Here is a 27,652-nt window from a genome sequence, read left to right as displayed (position 1 = left end):
ATTGTTTGCTCGATTCAATATTCATATTTTAAGCGCTGACCAGATTTCGTGACACACCAGTTGCAAGGCCTACAAGTCAACTTTACTGTATGGCGAAAGTTCCTGTACCATGTCGGCATGGCCTCACCTCGAGGATTTAGTCCTTAGGAGCAACGGTGCCTTTTCTAGTCCGAGCAGATGTGTGAGCACTGCCTGCGGACGCCTACCGCACTGTATGAGAGTCGGCCCCTGACTCAAGGACGCTGAACCAGACGTTGTCTTCTCGAAGGACAGAGATGCGTACTATGACCATGTTTGTAGGAAGTGCCATCACTGCTCCTAATTATGTGTCCTGATGTGGAAAGGGAATGTTCGCACCCCAGAATGACCAGCTCCCAAGGAAAACGAAATTCCCGCCTCAAGCCGCGGCAAAAAAAAAATCCTGCCAAAGCCAACCCAGTCCAATCCTCAAGTCGCCAGCTTCGGCGCCAAGGTTTTTTTTTTGTCGCGGGTTGCGTTCGGGCGTAGTTTTTTGTATTGCGCCTTGCGTGACCTTTTCGTGCTGTGGTTCTTCGAACATGCCACAAAATTGGTGTGCGACCTGCGCGCTTCTAGAGACCTTCTGAAGATATTGGACGTCGTACTGCGCCTTGCACCACGCCGTGACAACGCCGGCATCAACATGGAAGAAAGAATGACATGTTGTGATTGCTTACGAATGTGAGTAAAGTCCTTGAAATGATCTTCCAGAGCGTTGTGGTGGGGTGCGTGAAGTGCTGGAAATGGTGCTGAGTGTTGTGTGACAACTTCTTCGGAGTACAGTGGAAGTTCAAGTTCGGCGCAACGGCTTCCGCGAGTGCGCTGTTTTCACGTGACCGCAGGCTTTTCACGCAACCACGGAAACCGTCGCTTCGCGCCCATAACTCCCTCTCCGCAGCGAAGCAGTTCTGATATGAAGTACAGTTGCTTGTTTTTAATCGCATGGTATCGTTGGGCTCATTATTGCGATGAATGGGACCAACGCGCGGAAAGCACTGTGTATTGGAACGACGTATGCTCCTCAGTGGCGGTGTTTGTGTGTGTATGCGTGTCCGTGCGTGCGTGCGCGCGCGCGTTTGTGTGTGTGTGCGCGCGCGCGTGCGTGCGTGCGTGCGAGGTATAATTCCAAGCTGAACAAAACATGGTCTGCCGATTCCACGTTACAAATGGGCACAGTACGCAATCGTTCAGTGCGTGGAAGTAGCGTGATGATGTAGCTCCAACTGCTGGGGTGCGCACTTAGCATGCACAAGAAATGTTGCTGATGAGTTTCGCTTCACAAATAACTTTTGCTGATCACTCTCCGGCGTTGTTCGCTCATAGAGAATTTTAAGCATTTTGTGTGCACTGGCTTTGATTAATTGTTTTTTTGTGACATTTCAAGCATACTTTGAACTGGTGCAGTATGAATCTTTACTAAGAAAAAAAATGGTAACACACTTACACCTTCCAGCATGTCGCTGCACTGCGCTGCGAATTCTTTCATTTTTGTAATTGCGCACTTTGGACTGCACCATCGCAAACTGCATGTAATGTTTTTGACTGTGGTTTTAAATATTTTTATTTCTAAATACTCTATGCGTGCAATGGTGACAAATGCAGTTTTGCCAGAGCTCTTCAATGAGAGAAGTGCTGAGACTTGGGTTTCGCAGAGATGTGTAGTTGGAGCTTCCACTCGCTATAGTGTCATGCTGTACAAAGATTACTGTTTTACATTACGTTTTGTCATGTCTGTGGTTTTGGCACGGGTTCATTTGCCTGGCTATATTATCATTGCTTTTCTGCAGCAACTGGAACATAGTTTTATTGGTCTCCCTACCAGAGCTTGAGATTGTGGGGTTCTAATGTGTGTCTGTAACAGAAGGAAGTCATTTAAATGGATGCGAAGGATTATATTGGCTAGCGGTTTAAAATAGTTATGTGACATTGTTAATACACATTCTGTCTTTCTACAACTGTTTCAGCAGTGTCAACACAGCATCAGTGGAGCAGGAAAATGAAAAGTTTTCTAACTGTAGCAGGATCAGAATCCATGAAGTTCTCTCCAAGGGGGGTTGTTCGGTGTCACCATCTTGTCAGATGCTTAGTGACTGCAATTACTGTGTTTGAGGAGAAACCCAGATGTAGACGCTTTGTGCTGCCTGTGAGCTTTTCAGGTTGGTTCACAGCTGTTCTCACAGTTTTCACTGCGCCTAATTTTCTTACTGCAATTAACCAGTCACTCGTAAGACACAGAAGGTGAATTAGATTTCTAAAACAGAAGGTGAATTAGTTTTTAAAAACAAGCGGTTGTGAATGTCGCTGCATTATAGTGGCAATAAATATTGTTATGCATTAGAAGAATAGTGTTACAGGCAAATGTAATAGTTATTATTCATTGTAATGAAATATTCCAATATGGCAGAGGTAGTAGTCAGAGCTGGATGGTGTTTACAGTTCTTTTGTAAAGGAACATTTCATTTACTTTGAAATAATATTTTCTGTGTTGTGCTGTTTGCACTCTTTGCAAACCTAGATGGCCAGAGTGCTACTGCTTGGAGATACTCATATGATTGCTGCTTCTGTTTGCATTAGTGTGAAAGCAGTTGTGTACTAGGCCTCACTGACCGTTCTTTCTTTGGCCTATATGCAGATGTCTGGGTACTTTAGACTGGCAAGCCTCGGTGGTGCCTACCTGATACCTCCTCGTCTCTGCACAGACAACAATGATGCACCTAATATGCTACCAGCCAGGTCACATCATTGGCTTACTGCAAGTCATCAGAGCATTTTATGAAAGAAAATACTGAGATCTATGCAATTGAATGATTGTACTGTGGTTTGCACACAATGAAGATCACATCCAAAGCTTGGCTGGAAGGGCCGATATGAATTAATAACTGCCTCCTTATGACCAATATTTATTTTAAAAATCATGCACTCATTTAAAAGATATCAAATACAAGCTAAATATGTCTGCTGTATCGTGGTTAGAAAGGAAGGCCACATATTGGGCATATGCATATTTAAAATGTGTGCTTTGAGTTCTATTTTAATATCCCTGCACACTTATCATCCTTATGATTTACTACAAAGGAATGAAATGCACATCAAAGAGATTGGTTTTTGAAATATTTGTTTTGTTTCTCCTCTAAACTGTATTCTTTTTGTTCACATTTTTCTTTTATTTCACATGATGCCCACAGCATATCATACCTTTCTTGAGCAGTGCATTTGGCAGCCTGCTTCTGATGACCTCAGATGTTGGAAGCAAGCTAGCCATTTTCAATCCAGGCAGCACTTAAACGTAGTGTGGGAAAGCATGTGCACAGGTATAATATTAGTTGCCTGGTGACAGCAGCACTTCACTGAAAAAAGGGGGCTGTAGAAGATACATAAACAGCTTCTGTCGTCACCTAACAAGGACTATCGAACTGCTGACTGTAAAACGTCCTATTCTGGCTGCCCTCTATTCCCTATGGTTAGACAAAGTTGTACATGTAAAGCCATGCAGGAAAAGTCAAGTGATGGGTACATAAGAAAAGAATCATGCATTTTGTTGTGCACAGTCAGGGATTTTATGTACAGCTTTTTTGTGGTTAATAGCGGGTAGTGAAACAAGGCATAATTGAAATGCCAAACAAGGCGCACCCTTTTACTGTTGAGTAATATGCATGATGGTTATCTGGCTTATTATTGCTCAGTATCAGACATTAAGTACTCCTTGAAATTTGAATTCTCCTGAGACGATTTTTAGTCATGTAGAGTAGAAATGATTGTTGCACTTTTTCTTTTGCTCTAATTAATAATTTATTCTGCTTAAAAAAGTATAGACACCTTAATTTTGGGTGAGCATTTTCTGCTTTGTAATTATGCATAAGGCATTATTATACATGGACTATCATATGGTATTCTGGTACGACCACTGAATCATTTTATCGAATTTATTTCTCTCACTGTTTGTTTCAACTTCTGAACGATGCCTGTGACATCAATGTGTGCTTATAGGTCACATGAGACAAACTGCGGTATAATCACTGCAATGCCTTAGCCAGCCGGTCTCAACAGCCGGAATGACAACAAATGTAGTGCTGTTTTTTTTCATTTGACCTCTGAGCACACTTTAACGTTACATTCGTTGTTTGGCTGTTGAAACGAAGCAGCAAGACAGAAAAATTCAATTATAATTTATTTATCGGGCTTAGGTGAATACCAACCAGTGATCCATGCCCAGTAGTGTCTTCCACATCATTGTAGAGAAGAAAACATTCCACCAAAATTAGGTGTCTTTACTCTTTTAATAAGAGGCAGTTTAATACTGAACAGCAGAGCTTGCTTGTGCTCGTTAAAACAATTTTGACCCCTTCATCATGTTCACTTCTTTATATTGTGCTCACAATGCTTGAATAGCTGTAAATGTTATCCTTTCAGAATGCTGCATAAGGGTACACAGTGCTTTCTAACTATAATTCTCACAGAATTAACTTGCAGCTAGCCTTTTGCTGTGGCGCGCCACCGCGGTGGCTCAGTGGTTACGGCGCTCGGCTGCTGACCCAAAAGACATTCGACCCGGGCCGCAGCAGTCGAATTTCGATGGAGGTGAAATTCTAGAGGCCCATGTGCTGTGCGAGGTCGTGCAGATTGAAGAAGCACAGGGGGTCAATTTCCGGAGCCCTTCACTACGGCGTCCCTCATAGCCTCAGTCGCTTTGGGACTTTTAATCCCCATAAACCTTTCGCTGTGGCTCTGACTAGGATTTTGCACGTGATGTAGGGCATAAATGAATAAAAATTAAGGTAGGCTCATTCTAAGTGGTATCCAAGCCGAAAGGGTATTTGTTTTCAGTTGGTATGCCGCTGCTTTTTCACCAAAACATGCTCCCTTTAAAATCTGCTCTTTGTAGCACAGTGGTGGAGAAAATAATTTTAATCTAAGTTACCTGGTTGTCTCAAAATAAAATGTGCTGGTACTGCTTATATGCCATGCGTCCTCTCAGTTATTTTATCATAATTGCTGCAAATTACTAAGGCTCACCAGGAGCTGTAAACATTGATTTCCATAAGCTTCTGTACAAGTTGCTAAGTGAAATATAGTTCACGTCATGTGGAGTGCTGTAGCTCCGTATAATTTGCATGCTTGCAGCAATAACAGTGGTTACATCGTGTATGTACAGGCTCTTTTTCTTCCCACCAGGAAACAGAGATCAATGTGTAATCCCATTCCAGAGCAATGCAGTGACCAAATGCCTTGCAGAATTCCTTGCAGATTCAAAAGAAGCACTCTGCAACAAAAAAAGTGTGAAAAAGGATTCATAAATAACTCCCGAGGAACGTTCTAGAGTCTTACAGTGTGTCTCTTCAAAGCCATTAGCTAAGCTTCTGTAGGAATGTGGTGGCCAGTTAGTTACTGGAACTCATTACTCAAATATTATTTGGTAAAAAGTGTCATATTCAGTGAAATGAATGCTTTTAAATGGATTCCTAAGAAATACTTTTACTAGTTTGAAAAGTGAGTTGTTAGAGTTTCTTTTAAAGGACATCAGCCATGCTTGTATAACAATATGGTGACCTGTTAGTTATTGAAACATTTTACCGAAATTCTACACAGATTCTACACAGATTCAGAATGAAACGAGTACACTGAAAAGGGTTTCTAAACATACGCTCAAGGAGGCTCTAAATCAAGTCATTACAGTATTTCTTTCAAAGGAGGTTAGCCGTGTTCCTATAACACCACGATGACCAATTAGGTATTGAAACTTTGGATAAAATTCTACTCAGATATAAAAGATACACATTACATTCTAATGATTAAATTTGAAAGATTGTTCTAAGGAATCGCTAAAGCAATTTTTGTAAGGGGTGACTCCAGTTGTGTTTTTATGTGCCGCGTTTGTTGCCACTAACTTTTTGGTGGCAATTAGCAATGGACACGTCGAGGCGACGGCCTGTTGTGTTTTCAGTTGAGAGTATGCGGCTATCTGGAGGGAAGGGCCAGCGGAATAAATCAGGACATGAATGTGTGCAACACGTTCCCACAATGATATACATGCTTTCAAAGTGATTAGGCCTTGTGCTTGGATAGAGCGTTCACCATAAACGTGATTTAAAGACATCCTAGTCTAAATCAAGAGGAAGAAATAGGCTTCTGCAGGCAACCATAGCAGGCAGCAGCACCAAGTTAGGTAGCCAGATGAGATTAAGAAGTTTGCAGGGATATGGTGGCCACAGCTGGCAGAGGATAAGGTTAATTGGAGTGCCATGGGAGAGGCCTTTGCCCTGCAGTGGTCGTAGTCAGGCTGATGATGATGAGTGTGACAAAATTTTTGTGTGATCAGTTGTGTCAGTTACCTCTCTCGATATTGTGAGTTTGCCTGTGTTAATGCTCAAGCCGAAATGGCTACCCTTCAGAGAAAGTTGACAATGTGGAGGCGACAACGCGAATGTAATAGGGGACACTCGAGAAAAGTCCATGTTCTACGTAGCCTTTTCTTTTTCTTTATATATCCTTCCCAGCTATCGGACACCATATACATGTTCCCAATCGAGGGCCTCAGAAACTCTCACGCATGCATTCTGCTAAGCAGCCCGCCAGTAAACGGATGCTCACATGTGACTCGAACGACATACATCGAAATATACAGGGTCTGTTCTGAAAGTACTAGGACGCATTTTTTTTTACAAAATTTCTTCAAGAGAATAGTACAAATGATTAGAATTTTTCAAAGTAGCACCCTTCCACACCTACACGCTGCTGCCAATGAGTTTTGGAGTTTTCGTGCGCCGCCAGGAATCCCTGAACCGGAGTGCTGTTTAGCTCCTTCGTCACGGCCTGTTGAACCGCCTCTACCGATCCGTGATGTTTCCCCTTGAGCGTCGATTTTATTCTCCGGAATAGAAAAAAGTCTGGCGGGGCCAAGTCGGGGCTGTAGGCGGCCTCAGGCAGCGTTGCCGCCTTGTGCTGGGCAAAAAATCGGGGTCCTCATTCACATGATGAAGAAGATCCTGGCAGATCGCTTTCCGGTTGCCTTTTGCTCCTCTGACAACACTCCCGGCACCAACTTCGGGAACACTTTCTGCATGGCTAAGTTTTCTGTCACAATCTAAAAAACTTGGGTTTGAGGAATGCTCATGTCATCAGCAATCATTCTGAAACTCATCCTACGATCACTGTTCAGTAAATGTTTCACTCGCTACACATTTTCTTTGGTCTTGCTGGTCGAAGGGCGTCCGGAGCAGTCGACATCTTCCACTCTTTCCTGACCTTCTCGGAACCGCTTGTTCCACTCAAAAAACACCTGATCTACCTATGGAAGCGTCACCGTAGGCCTCCTTAATCATGTCGTGAGTCTCTTTGCCCATTTTACAAAGATTTACACAAAATTTGGTCGTGCATCGCTGATCCAGTAAATGCTCTGTGATTCTGCGTGACGAGACGTTTCGACAGGGGTTCACAGTACAAGCCACCTGCTCTCTTCAACGGCCGAGAGCCGACTGCCGATTTTCCCCAGCATTCCCAATATTCCCCTTCAACGATCCTGCACGCGCAAACCACCTCTCGTCTGCCCGTTCGCCCAGAAAAAAAACAGTCCTACTACTTTCAGAACAGACCCTGTATGTTGACAGAAGCTTAGAGAAGCATAAGTCTATTGTCTGTTTTGTGGGGGACCTATGGGGGCATAGTATGTTGTTTTTCTTTTCTGAAACTTCACATAATTTTGGTGATGAAATTACAAAAAGTCTTTATTCATAGATACCCCTCTTTTCCTAATTGTGTGTAAGCAGGGACGGGTTGCAACGTGGAAAAAAGATCATTAGTACAACGCATTTGGTTACAAGACAGTTGGTTCCACACTGTTATGGTTCTTGCAATAATCAATTAACGTAAGCGTTTGTTCACCAAACCAAATTTTTTCACCGAATCCACTTGCCTACCTCTTCATGGAGTTTTTGGGTGTGTAATGCATTTTTAATTTTTATTAGCCATGAAAGCAGAGAGGTTATATGCCTTGATTCTTTGCCGAGGTTTTCTTCAGCCACAAGTTTTTTTTATGCAATTTTTGCAAACCGTAGTGCTCTTTCGTTTGCAGGTAACAATTTTCAATGTTCTGATTGTGACTTTTTTTTGACAGTGCAGCTGAAAATGCCTGTCATTCATGCCCGACTACTTTGCTAGAGGAAGCTAAATAGCATATATAGAAGACTGGAAGATATCTTGAGGCATGTGTATGAAATATATAGCACACAAAGTGGCCAGAGGCAAATCGAATTTGTGACATGTAACATTCTGTAAAGTGGCTCAGATACCTAAAGGGCCTCTTCACTGCAAGTACTGCTTATAGATTTTTTGTTTGTGCAAATATTCTTCCTTCAAAATTCACATCACGCATCTACGAGGTCTCTTAGAAAAGTATCCGACCTTATTTTTTTTTGCGAATACCTGATGGATATGAAACAAGCGCGCTTGCACCAGCAGACCTTGAACTGTCGTGCGCATTCACGAATTTTTTCCCGCCTGCCGATAGCGTCAGTCGCTGGGAGGCAGCGTTTGAGTGAGGTAGTGCGCAGTGCTCTCGTCGGTTTTTTAGTGCAAGCAAAATGGCGGTGCGACAGGAGCAGCGCTAATGCATCAAATTTTGCCAGAAACGGGCGACAGCCAAGTGGAAACCATTCGGAATATTTAGACGGTTTTCGGTGATGATGCTTAGAGCAGCAAACAAATTAAGCAATAGTACAACTGGTTTAAAGATGGCCGCACATCGGTGGAGAGCGAGCCACGCTCCGGTCGGCCATCAACATGCCGAAATGGCCAGGTCATTGCCGAAGTAAACGCTGTGGTGATGAGGGATCGTCGTGTGACTATCCGAGAAATTGCGGAAGAGGTGGACATCAGCAGTTTTTCTTTACATTCCATTATCACCGAAGATTTGGCCATGAAGAGAGTTGCGGCAAAATTCGCGCCGAAACTGCTCACGGTGGAGCAAAAGCAGCTTTGTGTTGAAGTCTCGCAGGGCACGCTGGATTCCATAAACAGTGACCCCGACTTCATCAACACCATAACCACTGGTGACGAGTCTTGGGTGTACGGGTACGACCCGGAAACCAAATCCCAGTCGTCACAGCAGAAGCATTCCACGTCCCCAAGACCAAAGAAGGCCTGCCAAATGCTCAGCAACGTCAAAGTGATGCTGACTGCTTTCTTGGACGCTCGCTGTGTGGCAAACCACGAGTACGCACGCCCCAGGGTCAAACAATGACCAAAGACTCAAACAGGGATGTCCTCCGTCGCCTACGTGATGCTGTGCGGCGCAAGAGACCGGAGTTGTGGTCAACAGGAAATTGGCGCATCCATCTCGACAATGCTCCTGAACATTCTTCGCACTTGATTAAGACTTTTTTGGTGAAAAACCAGACCCCTGTAGTTCAACAGGCTTCTTACTCTCTTGATATGGTGGCCCCCTGCGACTTCTGGTTGTTTCCCAAAACCAAGAGGCCATTGAAAGGAGCGCGATTTCAGACAAGAGAGGACATTATGGCTGCAACGACAGCTGAGCTAAACTCCATTCCGAAAAAGGCCTTTTCGGAATGCTTCCAACAGTGGCAGCACATCTGGGAGAAGTGTGTTGAGTCCCACGGAGACTACTTTGAAGGTAGTTAGGTTTGCAACGCTCCAGTTATGCCATTTTTTTTTTCTTCGGCCAAAGGTCGGATACTTTTCTAACAGACCTCGTATCTATTCCTTACTCAGATCTAAAGAAGTGAATCTATCTGCACCCTAGCTGTGGCTTCTTCAACCACGAAAGATAACAGTGTATCTGTTTCATAGAAAAATGGCAAGAAATAGAGCCAAGGTCTTGAGATGTGCAGGATAGGTATCACTTCAGTTCTCTTGGGGTGCTCTCCTGATGGCGTCAGCCGTTTGTCATGGAGGTGGTGTGGAGGGCAAGAGATGGTTTGGAGACCATATGCCCAATGAAGCTGCAAAATTTCTTTAATAGTTACCTTGAATGGCACCATATGAAAGAGGCCCCTCATCTTCTGCAGTCAATACCTTTGCTATAATAGTGTACATTTTGAGGCCACTCCATTCCAGGCATTGAAAACCTTGATTGACGAAACGTACATGGTACAAGTCATGTCACAGTTCCTTAAGGAAGTAAGGTATTTGGCATCCCTAATTGATGTTGGCTTTCACACAGGTAGTTCATAAACTATTAATTTTTCAGTCACCATCCTGCAGCTTAACACAGTGTGCATCCACATTGGTAAATACTGCATACATTTACCCGAATATACGCAAATTGTAAACTAGGGCCACGCTCCGCGTATGAGTTAAACCTGTACAGCATACAGTGAAATACCACCGGAATGAATGCCAATTTATCAGTTAAACATTTTCTGGAACCTCATGTCCATCACACGTTGTATCTGGTAGGCTGTAGTTTGGCTTCATAACTTCAGAATGACTTATGCTGTCAAGAAGACTTCATGTGGCTGTATGAAACCTGATGTCACTTTAATGCCCCTCAAATTTCTTATCTCATTTAGATATTTTAGATATTTGCTTTCAATCTGGTCGCTGTTTGTATTCTGTAGCTCTGCACGGATTCACATCAACAATGTTTTTGTATTGGTGCTCTGTAATTAGTTCAACTGAGGTTTCACTGTGCTACGATGTTCACCAGTGTTGTGTGGGTACTGTTGGCGGAGATTGGTATGCATTCTCTACACTGGGCTCAAATAAGTGTGATAACGTTTTGCAAGTGAATGTGTGTGACTGCTGTGAAGTAGTGGTTGGAATGGTTGAGATAAGAGTGCCATAAGACAGCAGTGTAATTTTTTCAAAAATAAATACAACTTTGCACTTAGTGTGAACACTAGTCTCATTTATTTATTTATCAAACTGTGCTGTTTGATGCAAATGGTATCACTGACACTTAACTGTACTGTTCCCTCCCTGCTTAAAACTAGGAGAGGGCTTTGATGTGTTTGGCACAGCCGTATAAGTGAAAACTGGTGTGTAATTCTTCTGTGGTTTATATTAAAAATATTCCATGCATAGTGTCTGTGTGAATATGCTTACTCATGAAAATACAACATAATTCCTTCTCAGTACAAGCTTATTATAATGGTACTTTGGTCGAGGCAGCAGAACACTACTATAAAAACTGAAAATTCAAGAAAATAATCTTGTGTACGTCAACTCGAAGTGAAGGCTTAAGGTAAGCGCAGCTCCAGTGGTGGTGCAGACTATGTGGGTATGTAGCAGCCAATAGCTATGTTAATAACCTTGTCTCTGTGTGTGGTTAAGTTTTCCATTTGATGTAAGCCACTGTAGAGCAAGCCTTAACACATGCTTGTGAGTAATGCCACATGGCTTCTGTATCATATTTTCCCCAAACTTACCATTTTATTCTCGGGCACAACTCGAACATTGCCACACTTGTTGCAGTTGCCCACTAATCCTTAGGGAGAAGTAAACTACGAAAGTGAGACTAGCGTAGGAAATAATATCAAGAGAAGTACATTGGATGCAGATGCATTATTATGTACAGCAGGTCCCTATCATGGGGACACAGAAACACCAGTGCCTTGTTATGACAGTGTGCAAATCTACTGACAGGAATTCCTGACAGCCTCCTTGGTTAACTCGCTGCTGAGCCTGTGTGGCTTATTATTCAGTGCTTAGCAGGTTTTTAACATCAAGTGTGGCTTGGTATGAATGTTAAAACTGTTGTGCATGTGGACGCACATCAAATCTAGAAGGAGCTCCTCCATGCCACCGTGACACCTCCTTCCGAGCGAGTAACGCATGCCTTCCAGCGCGCGTCTCTGCTTACCCACTGCTCTGTGCGTGGACTTGGCTTCTAGGCGTGCCGGCTAGTCGTCGCTTTGCTGGACTCCACGCAAAACAAATACGCGGCTCATGTCTCAAGGGCAAACATTTACAGTCCGCCGAGCGGCGCCGAACATGCGAACGATCTCGCAAGTGACGCTCGTCACAGTTACTCGTGCAGTCCAGTATTGAGCCCTGTGCCACTGGCTCGTTGAGAATATATTCGGTGAAATAAGCAGACAATCATAGATTGCTCCCCTGCACGCATTTAGCGATCGCTTTAACTTAACAGGACGAGCTTGAAGTGGGGTATGATCCGTGTAGTTCCAGTTCTTTATGTGCACCGACGTTGCGATCGCAAAGGTGAATATGAGCACAACAGCTTGCAAGACTTTCGGTCCTTTGGATACTTGGAAAGGTGAAATCGTACCCCCAGAAGTGGCGAAAATAGTACGGTCGGTGTGACTTTTACCAAATCCGCGGAAAAAGCAGTACGTCCAATCCTCCGGGGCCGATCGTTAGCACGAAGAACATTTATTAGACGATGTGCCCCTGTGTCGACACGGACTGCGGAAGGATGCAGATTTGTTTTTCCCTTCGATTTTTTCGTATTGTTTTCTTTTAGCACGTGATTCCAATAGGCTGCCGATGGGCTTCTGCTACTGGACCTCCACTCTTCGTTTCTTTTGCCTGCGCCGCCAGGTGCTGCATGGACAAGTTCATTCGCGAATGCCACTCTAACGTTCTGGAACCAATGGTACACTGAAAAGAAATTAATAGAAGAATCGAATATAAATGAAAATATTAGGCATGCAGAATGATGGCAAAAAAAGTACTTGTGTGGTCATCTTCCAAGTGTAACGAATAAGAAGCAGCAGCAGAGCAGCGCGTGGCAACGCAGTGCGTGCATAACTCGCGCGACAGCGTGTCATCGTTCCTTTGTGCTGCGGCCGTCGTCATTCTCACACGGCCAGTGACTGCGGCAGGACTTGTTGTGGGTGAGTGGCATTTCTCTTCTTGCTGGTCATCAACTGACTGCCACGGCGGAGCCGTTAGCACCGTTTCTCAATTCTGCGCTGTCCTAATTATTCGTGCTGATTTAGCAGCATTCCCTTAGGCAAACTTTCGAGGAGTCTTGCTTTCTCGTACCGGGAGTTCGAACGCCACCCTCACCATGCAGTGCCACGTTTCACAACGCATGACAATCGTCTTGAGCCTTTAGCGCTGAGCGCATTGGCCTCTGTTGTCAGAAGCTGAATGTTTTTCAGATGAGGCAGCGAAAAGAACTGCTAGTTCTGCAGAGCGCTTTGAAAAGGGACTTCGCGTTCCGGTGGTCGATACCGGGCGCTCTTTTTACATTCGGCTGCCTCGCAGCGTCGCCCTCCAGCATGCAGCTAGGCAGACTGGATAATTTCATAGGCTATCTCGTCGTCTATAGTAGATCTAACCTTGAAATGCAGCGCAGGAAAAGCGTGACGTATTATAGAACTGCTCATATAAGTTGGTACCCGCAATGGAGTCTTGAATAGCAGCAGATATTAGCCATTTTGAACATTCAGGCTTATCTCGTCGTTGAGAATAGACGCACAGAATGCACTGCAGGAAATGCGTATCGTATTACAGAACTGCTTATAGACAATGGTAGCTGCAATGGAGTCTTGAAAAGCCTCCGAGATTACCCACTTTTTCTTTCGCACATTTTCTCTTGCGAGCCAGAGCGCGAGGCGGCGGCATCCTTCGCAGCTTTCTGTGTGGCGACGCGCGTGACAAGCTGTCGCCACGTGCTGAAAGAAGCGGGTTGGCGCCAGCACGTGCTGCGCAGAACGCTAGAACGTTCGCCTAGGCCGGTCGCGTATTCGCCAACTGCAGCCTGTACAGCCACAAGGCTTGAAACCACAGTGAATTGATCACGGTGACTGTAGATTGTCACAACGGCTTACCTAAAAGGGATAATAAATCCTCTTAAACGGCGTTATATGCCACTAAGCATCACGATTTGCGACCTAAAAGGGAAAAAATTTGAAAAAATGAAATTAAAAAAACAATAAAATTACAGTACAGAGAGCGGAATCGAACGGCCGACCTTCCATACGCAACACGTGTCTCTAATCCACTGAGCCATAGCGGCGATGTCAAGCCGTCGTTCTGAATGAATATTTATAACCAGCCTTAATGTGGCTGCTACCTGCCGGTGGGCGGCGCTGTCATCGCTGGCTGTACCGGCTGCATTTGGCGAACACGCAGGCCGGTCGCCGCTGCCGCTGCTGCGTCGACAGGCTGTAGGTCGCGGTTGTGTGGTAGGAAGAACACGGAATAATCCAAATTAATCATGACGTGCACTACGGCATCCTTTTTCTTCTTTCCCTCCTTTCCTGATAACATTACAAATACGACAGCTGCCATACCTGCGCATTCTTTCCTTCGAAAACCAATTTTTTTCTTCGGGGTCGATCTCCGCGAAAATTTACTGCGCAAGACGAACGGATGAAATATTAGAAACTTTTAGGTGGGCATACGCTCCCCTGCTTAATAATTAAGTAATTCAAATGTTTTTCGGGGGAAAGGAAATGGCGCAGTACCTGTCAGACTTATCTCTGTGGACACCTGAACCGCGCCGTAAGGGAAGGGATAAAGGAGGCACGGAGAGAACAAAGGCAGGAAGAGGTGCTGTAATCGCAGTGCAGGGCTCTGGAATAATTTCGACCACCTGGGGATCTCTAACGTGCACTGACATCACAAAGAACATGGGCGCCTTTTTGCGTTTCTCCTCCATAGAAACGCTGACACCGCGGTAGGGTTCGAACCTAGGTACTCCGACTCAATAGCCGAGCGCCCTACCCACTGAGCCACCGCGGCAGGGCACGCCTGCTCGCCCGTTTTAGAATAAATACCTGTCACCGCTGGATTCTTTGACGCCATAGCTCGCTCAAATGGTAGCGGTTTGGTTATATTTCGCACACGCTATCCCGCACGTAGAGGTATAAGCGATAAGTTAGCCCTGTTTTGCAGATAATTTGGCGATTTTCAAGCTCAGTGTTTTCCTTGTTACAACGACACCTGGCGAAGCAGTTCTCATTCAGGTCATTTTCATGTTTTACATTTTCTTCTAATCGCATAATTTTTCTTCTTGGAACAAAAAAAGGCTCGTAATGCGCCCACTCTCGTTATGAGTAATTTAAGGATGAAACCTTCTTCAACTCAGCGTTGATGTGCTTTAACGTGTTATCACTAGATGGGGCTACCATTTGCACATGCCCCTGCGGGACACCACGGGACGGCCAAGTAAAAGTTTCGTGTTTACGCTATTTACCAACGTTACTAGAGTTGGTTCCAGTAACGTTGCTATTTACCAACGTTACTAGAACAAACTGAGTTTCACAGCTCTGCCCGGAGAGCTGTCCCAAGTGGCGGTCGCGCGAACTAGTGGCGCTGCGATCGAGTCTTGCTCCCTCGTCGCCGGTCGCTGCGGCTCGCTGGCTCTACCGCGCCCTTCGCTCGCGACAGCCGTTTTGTGTCGTCTGCTTGTCAGTTAATTTTAAGGCGAAAGCCTTTAATGCCTCATACTGTCGTTAGCAGCCGTGTCGGCAGATATGTCCGCGTTTCGGCGTCACTACTTAAAAAAAACTGTCGAGGCTGAGAATCGAACCAGGGCCTTTGACATTTGAAGTCACTAACTACTCATTTGGCATTTGAATTAATCATTAACTCATGACGAGTTAGTCATGATTGGTTAATGACTAGCTATCCAGTCACGACTGGTTAGTCATAAACCACTCATGACTAGTTATGACTGGTTAGTCATGACTGTTTTGTCATGACCAACGTTACTAGAACCTAGTTCTGGTAATGTTGGTCATGACTAGCTAGTCTTTAGCCAGACGTGACTAGTTCGTCATAAACCAATCATGACTAGTTGGTCATGACTACCTGGTCATGACTAGGTAGTCATTAACCAGTCATCAATTAACTAGTCATGACTAGTTAGTCATTAAGCAGTCATGACTGGTTAGCCATTAGTCATTGTTAGTCATGACTAACCATGACCAATGACTGATTAGTCATGACTAGATAGTCATCAATCAATCATGACTAGTTAGTCATTAACCAGTCGTGACTAGTTAGTCATTAACCAGTCGTGACTAGTTAATGACTGGTTTGCAATCGCTGGTTAGTCATGACTAGCTAGTCATTAACCAGACATGACTAGTTCTTCATTTACCAATCATGACTGGTTTGTCATCGCTGGTTAGTCATGACTAGCTAGTCATTAACCAGACATGACTAGTTAGTCAATAACCAATCGTGACTAGTAAGGCATGGGTCAAGTCATGACCCAGATAGTCATGAATGCTTAGTCATGACTAGTTAGTAATGAACCAGTCATGGCTAGTCATGACTGGTTAGCCGCTAGTCATGATTAGTCATGACTGGTTAATCATGACTAACCATGACCAATTACTAATTACTCATGACTGGTTAGTTATTAAGCAGTCATGACTAGTTAGTCATTAACCAGCCATTAGTAGTTGTGACTGGTTAGTCATGACTGGTTTGTCATGACTAGCCAGTCATTAACCAGACATGACTAGTTCGTAATTGATCAATCATGACTAGTTATTCATGGGTCATGACTAATTAGTCTCGACCCAATTTGTCATGGCTAGCCAAACCAAGTCACCCCATAGCCGCCTCGTGTGTGCCAACGGCCGTGCGGCCAAAGTATCGTGGCAAGGCTTTCGCCTTTCGCACTTTAGATCGTCAACGTGGCCCCTGAATTTTTGTTAGTATTTTGTGACATCGGGCCTCTTCATGTTGACCTGCTTTGCACCGGGATGCAATAGCGGGTATCCCAACGATGACTCCACGGACAGGCATTTCAGCGTTTTTGCAATTTTTTCACAATATTAACAGCCTAATTTCGCATCACACAAACGTGTTCTCCAAGATAACACGCAGCTTCGAAGGAAAAGCTGCCGTAGTGGATTGTATTGGATTGGAAAACTTTATTCACCGGCAAAAAGTGATTTAAGGTGAGTTCTTGGTCGCGCAAGATGGCCGTCAGCCCGTGGCTTACGGCGACCTCGATGGCTCGCTCCACTGCCCGGAGTTGGATCCCCGGGTCGGAGCTGAGCAGCACGGCCTCCCACTGCTCGGAAGTTAGGAGCTGAATTAGGTCTGGGGGAGGTGGATCCTCTGGACAGTTCCACAGGATGTGGTCTAGTGTGGCTTTGTCGCCGCACTTGTTACATTGAGCGAAAGTACCGCCGGGTTCGGGTGGGAATGGGTTTGCAAGCGACGCCAGGTGGTATCCTGGGTCTTCGTGAGCGATTTATGCGGTGGAGGGAAGATACGTCTTTCGAGGCGAAAGTGGTGTGTTATGTCGTGAAACGAGTTCAGGCCATCCCTCGAGAAACTCGAGTCAGAGGAGCCCACTGCCCGGCCGACGAAACCTCGGGCGTAATCGTGGGCTGCCTCGTTCCCCGGGTTGCCCGAGTGGGCTGGAACCCATAACAACTCGATCTCCCTTGCGGGGGTGCGGCGGGTGCTTTTGAGGATTTCGAGGGAGATGGGGGAGACGCGGCCCCTCGCAAAGTTGCGTATGGCTGCTTTGGAATCGCTGAAAATAATGTCAGCTGATGTGTTGGCTATGGCTATTGCAATTGCCGCTTCCTCCGCCGTCTCGGAGGAGATGGTGTGTATCGTGGCGGCTGTTAGGGGCGAACCGGTCCCGGTCACTGCGCCTATCGCGTACGCTTTGTGCGGTGTTAGATATTCCGCCGCGTCCACGTAAGCGGTCGCGGGGTAGTCCTTGTATTTGGCGTGTAAGGCGCGGGCTCTCGCCTTGCGCCTTCCCTCGTGGTGCGTAGGGTGCATGTTCTTAGGTAGGGGTTTGACAGTGAGCAATCTGTGTACTTCGGGGAGGAGTTGTTTCGAGTCCTCGGTTAGGGGTTCGGCGTTTATCTTTATACGGTGCAGGATGGCCCTACCTGCCTTGGATCGCGTGAGACGTGCATACTGGGAAGTGAGGTGTGCTTCGCACAGTTCGGGTAGCGTGTTGTTTATGCCAAGGGCTAGCAATCTGTCGGTAGGCGTGTTGTGCGGTAGACTGAGCGCTGTCTTGTAAGCTTGACGGATGAGGCACTCTATCTTGATCTTTTCCGCTTGATAGAGGCGCAGGTACGGTAGAGTGTACACGAACCTACTGAGGACGAATGCTTGGATCAGTCGGCAGAGGTCGTTCTCCCTCATGCCGCGTCTCTTGTTTGCTATTCGTCGTATGAGCCGGGTGGTTTGATTGACCGTGGCGGTCAGTTTGCCTATCGTTTTGCTATTCCTGCGGTTGCTCTCAATGAGCATCCCGAGAATTCTAATGGTACATACTTCCTTGATAGGGTGTCCTCCTACATTTATGTGTAGTGAAGGTGGGGGTGCCTGGCCTGTGAGGCTGCCTCTCGGTCTGTCTCTGAGCACAAGCAATTCTGATTTAGGATGCGAGCATTCGAGCCCCGCGCCAGAGGCATGCGACTCGATTACGTTGACGGCCTCCTGCAGCGTCTCCTCTATTTGGCCGTCACTGCCCGTGTACATCCACAGGGTGATGTCGTCCGCGTATAGACGCTTTACAGCGGCGTATCATGGGGGCTGCCATCTTTGATCACGTGATCACGTCGCCATTACTCGCCTCCTGACCGCTCGGCGCGCGCCTCGTCGCGACGGCTGCTGCGTCTGATGTTTCGTTCCGACAGGCAGTGTTTCGGCTGATACGGTTGTAAAGGAGTGGGAAGACGACACTGTGGTTGGTCCGAAGCTTCGAAGGACATGTGAAAACCCTAATTTGATCACTTCAGGCATGAAAACGTGATCGGGCTTCATGTCGCGAAGAGCGGCTGAGCTCTCGCCTGTTCGAGGCAACGGGTGGATCGCCTGAATGCCGCTGAAGGCTTTGCTTAATATTTTTTTATTGTTATTATCTAAAACAGCAAGGTTTAATGACCCTGCGGCTGCGCAGGTCGTTGTCGTATTGTCTACATGCATGCGGCGACTGCTCTAAAACGCTCACATGCAAATCCTACTCATTTGTTTACAACCTGTTAAAGGTGCTTAGGAAGCCTAAAATATTTTGTTGGTTTGCTAAACAAAGGAAGGCGACAAAAATAACCAAACAAATGTTACCCGATCATGTATGCAGTACCATGCATCAAGCAGCCTTCAAAGCTTGCATGCAATCGTTTCCAAGGATTCCGCGATATAATTGTTATAACGCGCGCATGGCAGAGCGTTCACTACAAGAAGTTTACAATTATATCAGCCTCACATAGTATAAAATTGTGGTACGCTTCGTGCTCGGTATGCGGACATGAAAATGCTCGAGGTCTCGTTGGTTGTAAGTAATCAGCCGGAGTCACTTCTAGTGACTGTCTCGCATGGATCGCGAGGAAGTGACAACCGCAGAGCACAGCAGCCGTAACACAAATGCTTTATTCCCATTGCGGTCCACGAAAACCGCGCTACTTGGAGCGAAGTTCAACAGTAGCGCTCGCACGGCTATGCACTGCACAATATGCAGAAGCGGTATAGGAGCGTAAGTCGTTTTTTTTTTGTGACGTTTCGGTGGCGGGACAGCTTGTTCATGCGGCTATGTTGTGCACTTACCCTCGGAGATTTTCCAAGGTCGAGACATTTCCTTCTGTATTCGCTGTCTAGCGCTTGCGAACATTTGTGTTGCGTTCACCCGTTCGGAAAGGGTGGATGTCCAACGGGCGCGGTCAGGGGCAGTACGTCCTTACGCAGTTCGGTTCCGTAAAGCTCGCAAACGATCGCATCCCGCCCCTTTACCTGTTTGTCGCAATTCTTGCAATCCACAACAGAGCATGTATTTTCTCTTTCTACATTTCCACTGCTGCGTCGAGGCACACGCCGGCGACTTACGAGGCAAGTAATGACGCCGTGTTCCGAGCGTACCTGTGGCGCCATCTAATCTCAAACGGAAGAACTGCGCCCTGTAAACGGTCTATAAGCTGTGTTGTAGACCCTCGATTGCAGCCAGTTTCGGGGGTAGCGTGATTAGGGAGAGGTTGAAAAGGAAGGGCGAGAGGACCGAGCCTTGTGGCGTGCCTCTGCTTCCTAGGGGGATGGGATCGGACGTGAGACCTCCGAGCGATAGCTCAGCCGTTCTCTCCGAGAGGAAAGAGCGAACGTAATAGAACGTTCTCTCCCCTGGGTCGATGCGCGAGAGGTTCGTGAGAATGGCTTCGTGTGAAACGTTGTCGAAGGCCTTTTTTAGGTCTAAACCTAAGATGGCCTTCGTGTCTTTCCTGTATGAAGGGTCTAGGACGTCTCTCGAGAGTTGGAGCATGACGTCTTGCGTGGATAGGTTCGCTCTGAATCCTACCATCGTGTGTGGGATGAGGTCGCGGTCCTCCGCGTAGCTTTGTAGCCTGTTGAGGATAACGTGCTCCATGAGCTTTCCCACGCACGATGTTAAGGATATGGGGCGGAGGTTTTCTATAGAGAGTTTTTTGCCTGGTTTCGGGATGAATGTGACCCTGGCGTGTTTCCATACCTGCGGGATCTCGCCTTCCCTCCAGAAAGTAGATTGAGGTTAAAAGTAACCTCGCCCGCTCCACTAAAGTACCGCCTTCCCTCCAGTACGAATTCATCAAGTCTGTCAGTGCCGTCACCGACGTCAGGTCTAAGTTTCTGAGTGTCTTATTGGTTACTCCATCTGGTCCCGCCGCAGAGGTGGTGCGGAGTTTGCCGAGTCCAAACCACACTTCGGCGTCCGTGATGTCCGCGTCTAGGGTCTCGTTGGGGAGTCCCTCGTACGCGGGAAGCGGGTCTGTGTGTGACGTGTTAAGGTAACGGTTTCGCAGGTCTGCAAGCAGCTCTGCGTTCGTGCCTTGGTGTTGGTGTATGAGCTGTGCAAGTTGATCACGCTGTGTGGACTTCGTCTGCGTAGGATCTAGCAGGTGCCGGAGCAGGAGCCATGTTTTTTTGCTTCCCAGTTGTCCGGTTAGATTGTCGCAGATCTGTCCCCATTGTTGTTTCTCCAGTTCTAGCGTGTACGCTTCGATCTGTCTTTCTAGCTGCGCTGCTCGGCGTCTGAGCTGTCTGTTGTGACGCTGGGTCTTCCAGCGTTTGAGTATGCTGGCGTTCGCCTCCCACATGTGCAGGAGTTTCATGTCCGTGGTTTGATGTGGGTCCGTGGTTTGTGTGTCTACCGTGGTGGCTGAGACGTCCTCTTTGAGCGTGCGAGTCCACTCAGCGAGGTCGTCAATGTGCGTGGGTGCGGTTTGTTCCCGGAGGCGTCTGAACTTGGTGGTAGTGGTGGTGGTAGTGGTTTATTAAAAAAATAATAAATAAATAAAAAAGTGAAGCAAAAGAGTGTTGCCGGCCGCGGCAATTGCTATCTAATATCTTAAGCACCCGAGCTGCAGCCGGCGGAAATGAAAGGGAAAGGGAGAGGATAGTGAGGAGAAGTATAGAGGGGAGCGACAGCAAGAAAGGACAGGGGAGAGCTTTGTACACTATTTACAAAATACAAAAGTAATCAAGTTCGCGCCGCTCGCGCGCTAATGTCCAAGCATTGTCCGAAAATAAGTGCGCGCGAGCGGCCATTGCGCACAATTACTTACACAAGAAGTCTGAACTTGTCCCAGTCTGTGATTCTGGTGCGCGCGGGTGGGGGTTTGTGTGGCGTGGTATTAAAAGTCGTGGATACGATGTAGTGGTCGCTGCCTAGCGTGTGTCCGGTGTTTGACCATTGCGCTTCGCGCACGTTTTTGCTCAGGGTGAGGTCTGGCGATGTGTCCGCACTAACACTATTGCCGATTCGCGTCACCGCTTGGGGGTCGTTTAGAATGGTGAGACCTAAGTTTTGGATTGTCTGCCACAGCCTAGTGCCTTTGGGGTTGGTATTGCGATAACCCCAAGCCGAGTGGTGAGCGTTAAAGTCGCCCACTACTAATAGTTGTGCTCTGGCAGCCAAGCGCGTGACTTTTTGGAGGAGGTCAGGAATTCCCGGCCCCCTGTCTTTTGGCGAGCTGTACAGATTCAGTACGAAGAGGTTGGCATCCCCCTTCTTTCTGGGTACGATTTCGAGGAGCGTGTATTGCGCGCTCGAACTGTCTATGGTGTGTTGGATCGCGGTTATGTTCCTTTGGACCAGCGTCGCAGTGACCGGGGCTAGCGTCGCCGTCGAGTCTGCCGGGGTGAAGGCTTTAAAGCCCGGTAATTTGACCGGGCTATTGGATTCCTGGAGCGCTATAATGTCCGGCTTGTTTGCCGAGTGTTGAATGTGAAGCTGCAGGTTGCCCCGCTTGTTGCGGAACCCCCTGCAGTTCCACTGCCATACGTTAATTTGCTGCTGCCGAGGGGCCATGTTGCGGCAGTTGGGGAGTCAGTGTTTGAGATGGGTTTGGGCTGGGTGGGAGTGGGAGTCTAGCTTCAACGGCCGTCAAGCGGTCCGAGAATTGTTGAAAGACGTAATTTAGTCTGTGCGCAAATCTGGCCTCAAACGCCGCGAATCTCAAGTCTAACTCGGCGTTGAGTGCGGATTTGATAATCTCTTCCGAGGCAGTAATCTTTGCGCTGACTTTGTCCATTATGGTGAGTTTGGCTTTGGGTTGCGGTTCCTCCTCATGGGAGGCTTTGGCGGTGCGTTTCTGGCCTGCTTCCACTTCAGTGGGGGCTGGGCGTTTAAGGCTGGCGGGCGCGTCGAGTTCCATCGCTTTTGTGGGAGAGCTCGGGGTTTGCGTCTGCGGTTTGCGCGTGGGCGTCTGCTGTAAGGGTGGTTGAGGTGTAGGTTTGCTTAAGGGGGTTAGATTGGGTGTAGGTTGGAGACGGTTTTTAAGTTCTGCCATTTCTCGACGCATGGATGCAATTACCTCCTCTAATGTGTGTATTTTTCCTAACAGCTCCTGTTCCCGAGCAGTGGCTTTGGAGGCCATGGCCGCCCAGCTCACCTGTTTTCCGGAGCGGCTGCTGCTTCTGTCGGAGCGGCTGTAGTCGGCGTTCCTTCGGCTGGCACTCGAATCTCTACTTGAACCGAGCGGTGGATAGGATGTCGATCGGTCGCGGGACTTGCTCTGCTTGCGCTCCTTCGGTGTTTGATTGGAGCGTTCCTTGGAGCGGGACTTGCGAAATTGCAGCTGCTGGTCCGGTTGGGGGGTGGAGCTAGCGTCTTGTTCGTTCTTAGACGGCTGGTGCGGGCGCTTGATGAAGCGGTGTTTGCAGTTCCTCCCGCCCGTCATGTGGGAGCCGTTGCAAACGATGCATTTGGCCGTGCATTTGGGTTCTTCGCCTTCGGGTGGGGCTGGGTGGTTCTCGCCGCATCTGCGGCATAGATGCGTCGCAGGTTTGGGACACACGTCGGTGCGATGGCCCGTCTTGCGGCAGTTAAAGCACGTCTCAACGCGGCTGTGGAAGGGGAAGCAATTGAAGAGGCCTGCTCTGAAGCATATCGAGCGGGGGACTTTTCTTCCGGCGAAGGTGATCACGATAGAGGTCGACCTGCCGAGGCGGCGGGCCGCCACCACGGGAATGTCCGGGTTATAATCGAGGAAGCCGTTGATGATCTCTTCGGGCGTCTCGTTCCAATAGGCGTTGTATATGATGCCCTTTACGGACTCGTCTGGCGGTGGGATGTATGCGGCCATGTCGTACGTTTGGTCACCCAGCTTGAGAGATTTGAGGTTGACGTAAACCAGGACTCTGGTCTTTACGGGGGTGCTGATGGTAAACGTGTTGTTGATGGGGTTGATACGGATGCGATCATGGGCTGTTGCCTCTTGATGCGGGAGGTTGAGTTCACGGCAAACTGCCGCGTGTATAACTTGTGGGCTTATGGTGCGTAGAGCCAGGCTACCTCGGGGTCTGACAACGACTTTATATTCGTCTGTCGGCAGGCGGGGAAGCGGCGGCTGCTTGCGTTTCGGTGGCGATGTCTTCTGTTTAAGCGTTGACTTAGACTTGTCCGTGGACGGGGGGGGGGGGGGGGGGGGGGGGCGTCGACAGCGACGCTGCGCTCCTGCGTCGACGGCATTCCCTTGGCGTCGCGGGCGGTCTTCCCGGCGTTCGGGCCGGTGCGTCGATATCGGTCTTGAAGCCTAGTGATGAGCTCCCAGTTCTTGTCGGCAAGCTGGTCTGGGGTAGCGTCTTCACCTACTACGGTGTATTCCATTGCAGCGTTCAGGATGCCGGGCTCCATGACTGCGGCGGCGGTGGCGAGCCCCGGCGGCTCCGCGGCCCGCGCTAGACCTAGCGTTAGGCCTAGTCAGGTGGGGCACGGAGCGGCGGTAAAAGCCCTGAAAGCGGGCTAAATTCGGGAGTCTCCGGGCCAAAAGTGGTGTCGGTGGGAGCGGACCACTTTCACTGACCTTTTGGGACGAGGCACGGGGCCGTAGGTTGAAAAGAATCGCCAAAGGCGGGCTGTTAAACCGGAGCTCATGCGACGCGCGTCCACACGGCTCGGCGGCTCCTGGCGTTGTCCTGCCGTAGTGGGAGTATTATTTTACTGCAGCCATGTAGAGCGCGAATGCAGCTCGCCAAAACCTCATATGTGCCGGCCGCTCCACGATTCGGCGCTGCGTGTAGCAGACGACGCGCCCGGCAGGGAGCAAGACTCAACTGCAGCGCCGTTAGTTCTCGTGACCGCCGCTTGGGACACTCTTCTCCGCTGGGCGGTATGGGGAGCTGTGAAACTGAGTTGGTTCCAGTAACGTTGCTATTTACAGCGTACGCCCGTCTGCTGCGCGATGTCAGTGCACGTTAATGAACCTCAGGTGGTCTGAATTAACCCCGAGCCCTCCACTATAACGCGTCCCTCATTGCTCGCCTGTCGCTTCAGAGTTCATTCGAATGCACGTGAAACCGGCGGCAGAGATTATGCGCAACTTCTAATGCGGCATACTATCCACGCCAGCACATGCTTGCCTTTCGCGACATTCCATGTTTGCGTTCAAGTCATGCTTATACGCAGCACCCTCTGTTCCTGTGACTGTGCAATGTACAAACATTGACAACGCAGCACAAATAAATTAGTAAATATACAGTGACACCATACACGGTGACTGCGAGAAAACAGATCAATGAGGCAGTGGACAGAACCTCCTTGGGACAGGCATGCAGTGAAACCGGAAGTGGCTAGCAGATAATTTTCCCACGACCCCTCGCACTGGTGCCAGAAACAGACCACCAAAATCACGTGGCTTTTCTCGATCGGGAGACCGTATTGTCCGGCATGGAGGAAGAAAATACTAGGAGTGAGCACGGAGGAAAAAAAACTAGGAGAGAGTGCGCTCAGCCTCTGCAAGCCATCCTCCTCTGACGCCGCTGCCGAGGGCCCTTTTGCGCACTGACTCTTGTGAAATAGGCCCTCCACAGTTACCAGACTGCCAACCAGCGGTGCTTTTTAGTGAACGTCCGTGCTCCGATGTAGCGCAGAAGCGCAGCGCCTGTGTTGCAGCTTTGGCGGAATGCGTACCGAGCTCGAGGTTGCCTGAAGGCTCCACGTCTCAACACTTCTGTTGATTACACTCTTGAGTTTTTGGGAGCACTGTAGAAAACTGCAGGTGAACTTTTCATCAAAGATTGCGGCCGCGACCTCGTCACCGTTCAACTGTGGTTCATAAAGAGAATGGAGAGGAATTCCTTTCGTCGTTATACACACATACGGAGCGTTTATTTCAGCACATGCTATAAGCGGAGAACTCGAGAGTAGGCGAAGAAAACGAGCCTCTAAAAAAGGGCGCAGTGGCTTCCAGAGCGCTCACGGCGGACCGACGTACGCGTGTTTAACGAGCGTTCTGGCGCGCTGCGCAAGATTCTATTTCTCGGCAGGCGGACTTCGGCCGGCCCATGGGCCCGCCGTTCTCCGCTATTCTCGAAGCACAAGTCGCGCCGAGTACGCTCGCGAACAATCGCGGTTCCGACGTGAAATGCAGCAGTGAAGTATTTCTCTCTCTCTCGCTGTCCAGAGAGAGAGAGAGCCGGCGGCTTTACGTCTGCCCCTGCGCGGGGTCTCCCGGCCACTGCGCACAATCACTTACAAAAAGAAGTAAACCGTATGTACTACATAGCCGCGCGCACGTATCGTCCTGTCTCGGACTAATCACGCGCGCGGCACAGTGCACTAGCGGCCGGGGTGGGACGCCCGGCCGCGTATACCGTCCGAGGTAGCACCCACGGAGCGTTCGTGTCACGCGTGCACTACATGGCGAAGAGCAAGCGGGAAGTCAAGTCCGCCTGCTCGATGAACGCACAGAGGCTCACTATTGTTCTGTCACGGATGCGCGCACTGCCTCGCGGCCACAGGAGCGCTTCGAGACTGTCCGGGATGATTCCCAGCGCCCTGTAGGCCGCCAGCACCTCGCGACGCGGCACTGCAGTAGCGGCACAGCGAAGGAAAATGTGCTCCAATGTCTCCACTGCGCCGCAGTCAGCGCACGCGTCGCTCGGGGATGGTGGCCGCTGCGTAGAGCGAGCAGTTTGTGCTCACCACGGAGCCGTCAGTGAACACAAGCAGATGATCGCGCAGTTGCTCGTAGAGCGAGAGAGCGAAACCGAAACCAAAATCCGGTTAAGAACTACCGCTGCCTTGTCACGTGAGGGCCCTTTTCCCATGATGCTTTCCACTATATTTTTTATGACTAGGCTTCAAGATTGTGACGTCATGCTCCCTCCTAGTTTTTTCTTCCTCCATGGGAGTGAGCCTTGCGTCTCTATTCTTCAACTTACAAATCTACTCCACCTTGGGGGATTCCCCTAAACATTTGACCAACACACTTCCCACTTCGAGTAACTGATCAATTCGCTCTCGCCCTATCATAAGCTTGCCGTCCCGGTTAGCTCAATTGGTAGGCGACTGCTCCGGTGAAGCGGTGGTCCCGGGTTCGAACCCCGGACCAGGACGAATTTTTCTTTAACTACGAAGTTTCTGAGAAAGCTGTATAGCTTTCCTTTGTAGCCGTATGGCTGCGCTTGGGTGGATGCCAATGAGTAATTACTCCCTTATTACAAATCTACTCCACCTTGGGGGATTCCCCTAAACATTTGACCAGCATGTTTTCCTAAGTAAAATTCCAGGCTTTTGGAGGAGGGTGACCCCCCCCCCATAAATCCTCCTCTGCCGTCTTAATATAGGCACTGTCAGCCCTCGCCGTTTTTGTCACCTCTATGAGTGCCTCTTGGAGTTGTAATTGTTGGCACTGCCAGCATTATCAACCCATTATGATACGAAATTTTGCATTCAGGGACGAGAACCCAAACTTTTTAGTATATTTGCCCATCCTTTCTGCTATATGAGAAAGCATTCCTGTTGTAGGGTTCGGCACGCTGCCACCTCTTTTTGCACATGTGTTGTGAACATTCCGCGAGAGGGCAGTGGCCTAGGCTGCGCGTCCTGTTTTGTTTGTGTTGTTTGGTTTTAGTGCGCGCCGTTAGAAGGGGAGGAGCGGCTCGAACGCCCATGCTCTTCGGTTGGTCTCCCCGCTCGTTCTTGCGTTTTCCCTTGCCACTCCAGACGGCGGGGCTCTCTGCCGACATCGACCTTGGGCTCCTGTCCCCCATCTTCCCGGAATCCTGTCTCCCGGGGGGAGAAGCCGCCGGCCATAAACAAGCGAGAACGGTCTCGGTTTCGTCGCGTTACGCAACGTGCGGTATACTAGGCCAGCACGGTTAGGAACCGAAAGTGTCCGTTGGCCCCAGACGTCTAGCGCGCATCCGGTCCACTTGGCGGAGGATTGCGCAACCACGTAGGGAGGAATTTCGGGGTGAGGGAGAAACCCTGACATCAGTACTGAGCTTTCCCATTCGTTAAAAC

The 27,652-nt window shown here is 48.4% G+C and overlaps 1 protein-coding gene and 1 long non-coding RNA gene across 2 annotated transcripts in view; both read left to right on the top strand.

Annotated features, from left to right (window-relative positions):
* The first annotated feature begins 435 nt into the window (after positions 1 to 435).
* Positions 436 to 10,865, top strand: LOC149354170 (uncharacterized). Its single transcript, XR_016291198.1, has 2 exons — positions 436 to 699; positions 2,651 to 10,865. It is a non-coding gene; the product is annotated as an uncharacterized LOC149354170 (long non-coding RNA).
* A 1,874-nt stretch (positions 10,866 to 12,739) lies between these two features.
* Positions 12,740 to 27,652, top strand: part of LOC149354169 (uncharacterized) — a 43,263-nt gene continuing 28,350 nt past the window's right edge. The window contains exon 1 of the mRNA XM_089583103.1: positions 12,740 to 12,830. The gene's annotated coding sequence lies outside the window, so the exon portion shown is untranslated. The remainder of the gene's footprint in view (positions 12,831 to 27,652) is intronic.

This window comes from Amblyomma mixtum, chromosome 3, assembly GCF_055824585.1.
Source record: "Amblyomma mixtum isolate Tamu chromosome 3, ASM5582458v1, whole genome shotgun sequence".
NCBI classification, from domain to species: domain Eukaryota; kingdom Metazoa; phylum Arthropoda; class Arachnida; order Ixodida; family Ixodidae; genus Amblyomma; species Amblyomma mixtum.
Note: the sequence above shows the minus strand (reverse complement) of the source record. Positions and strands in the feature narration are given on the sequence as shown.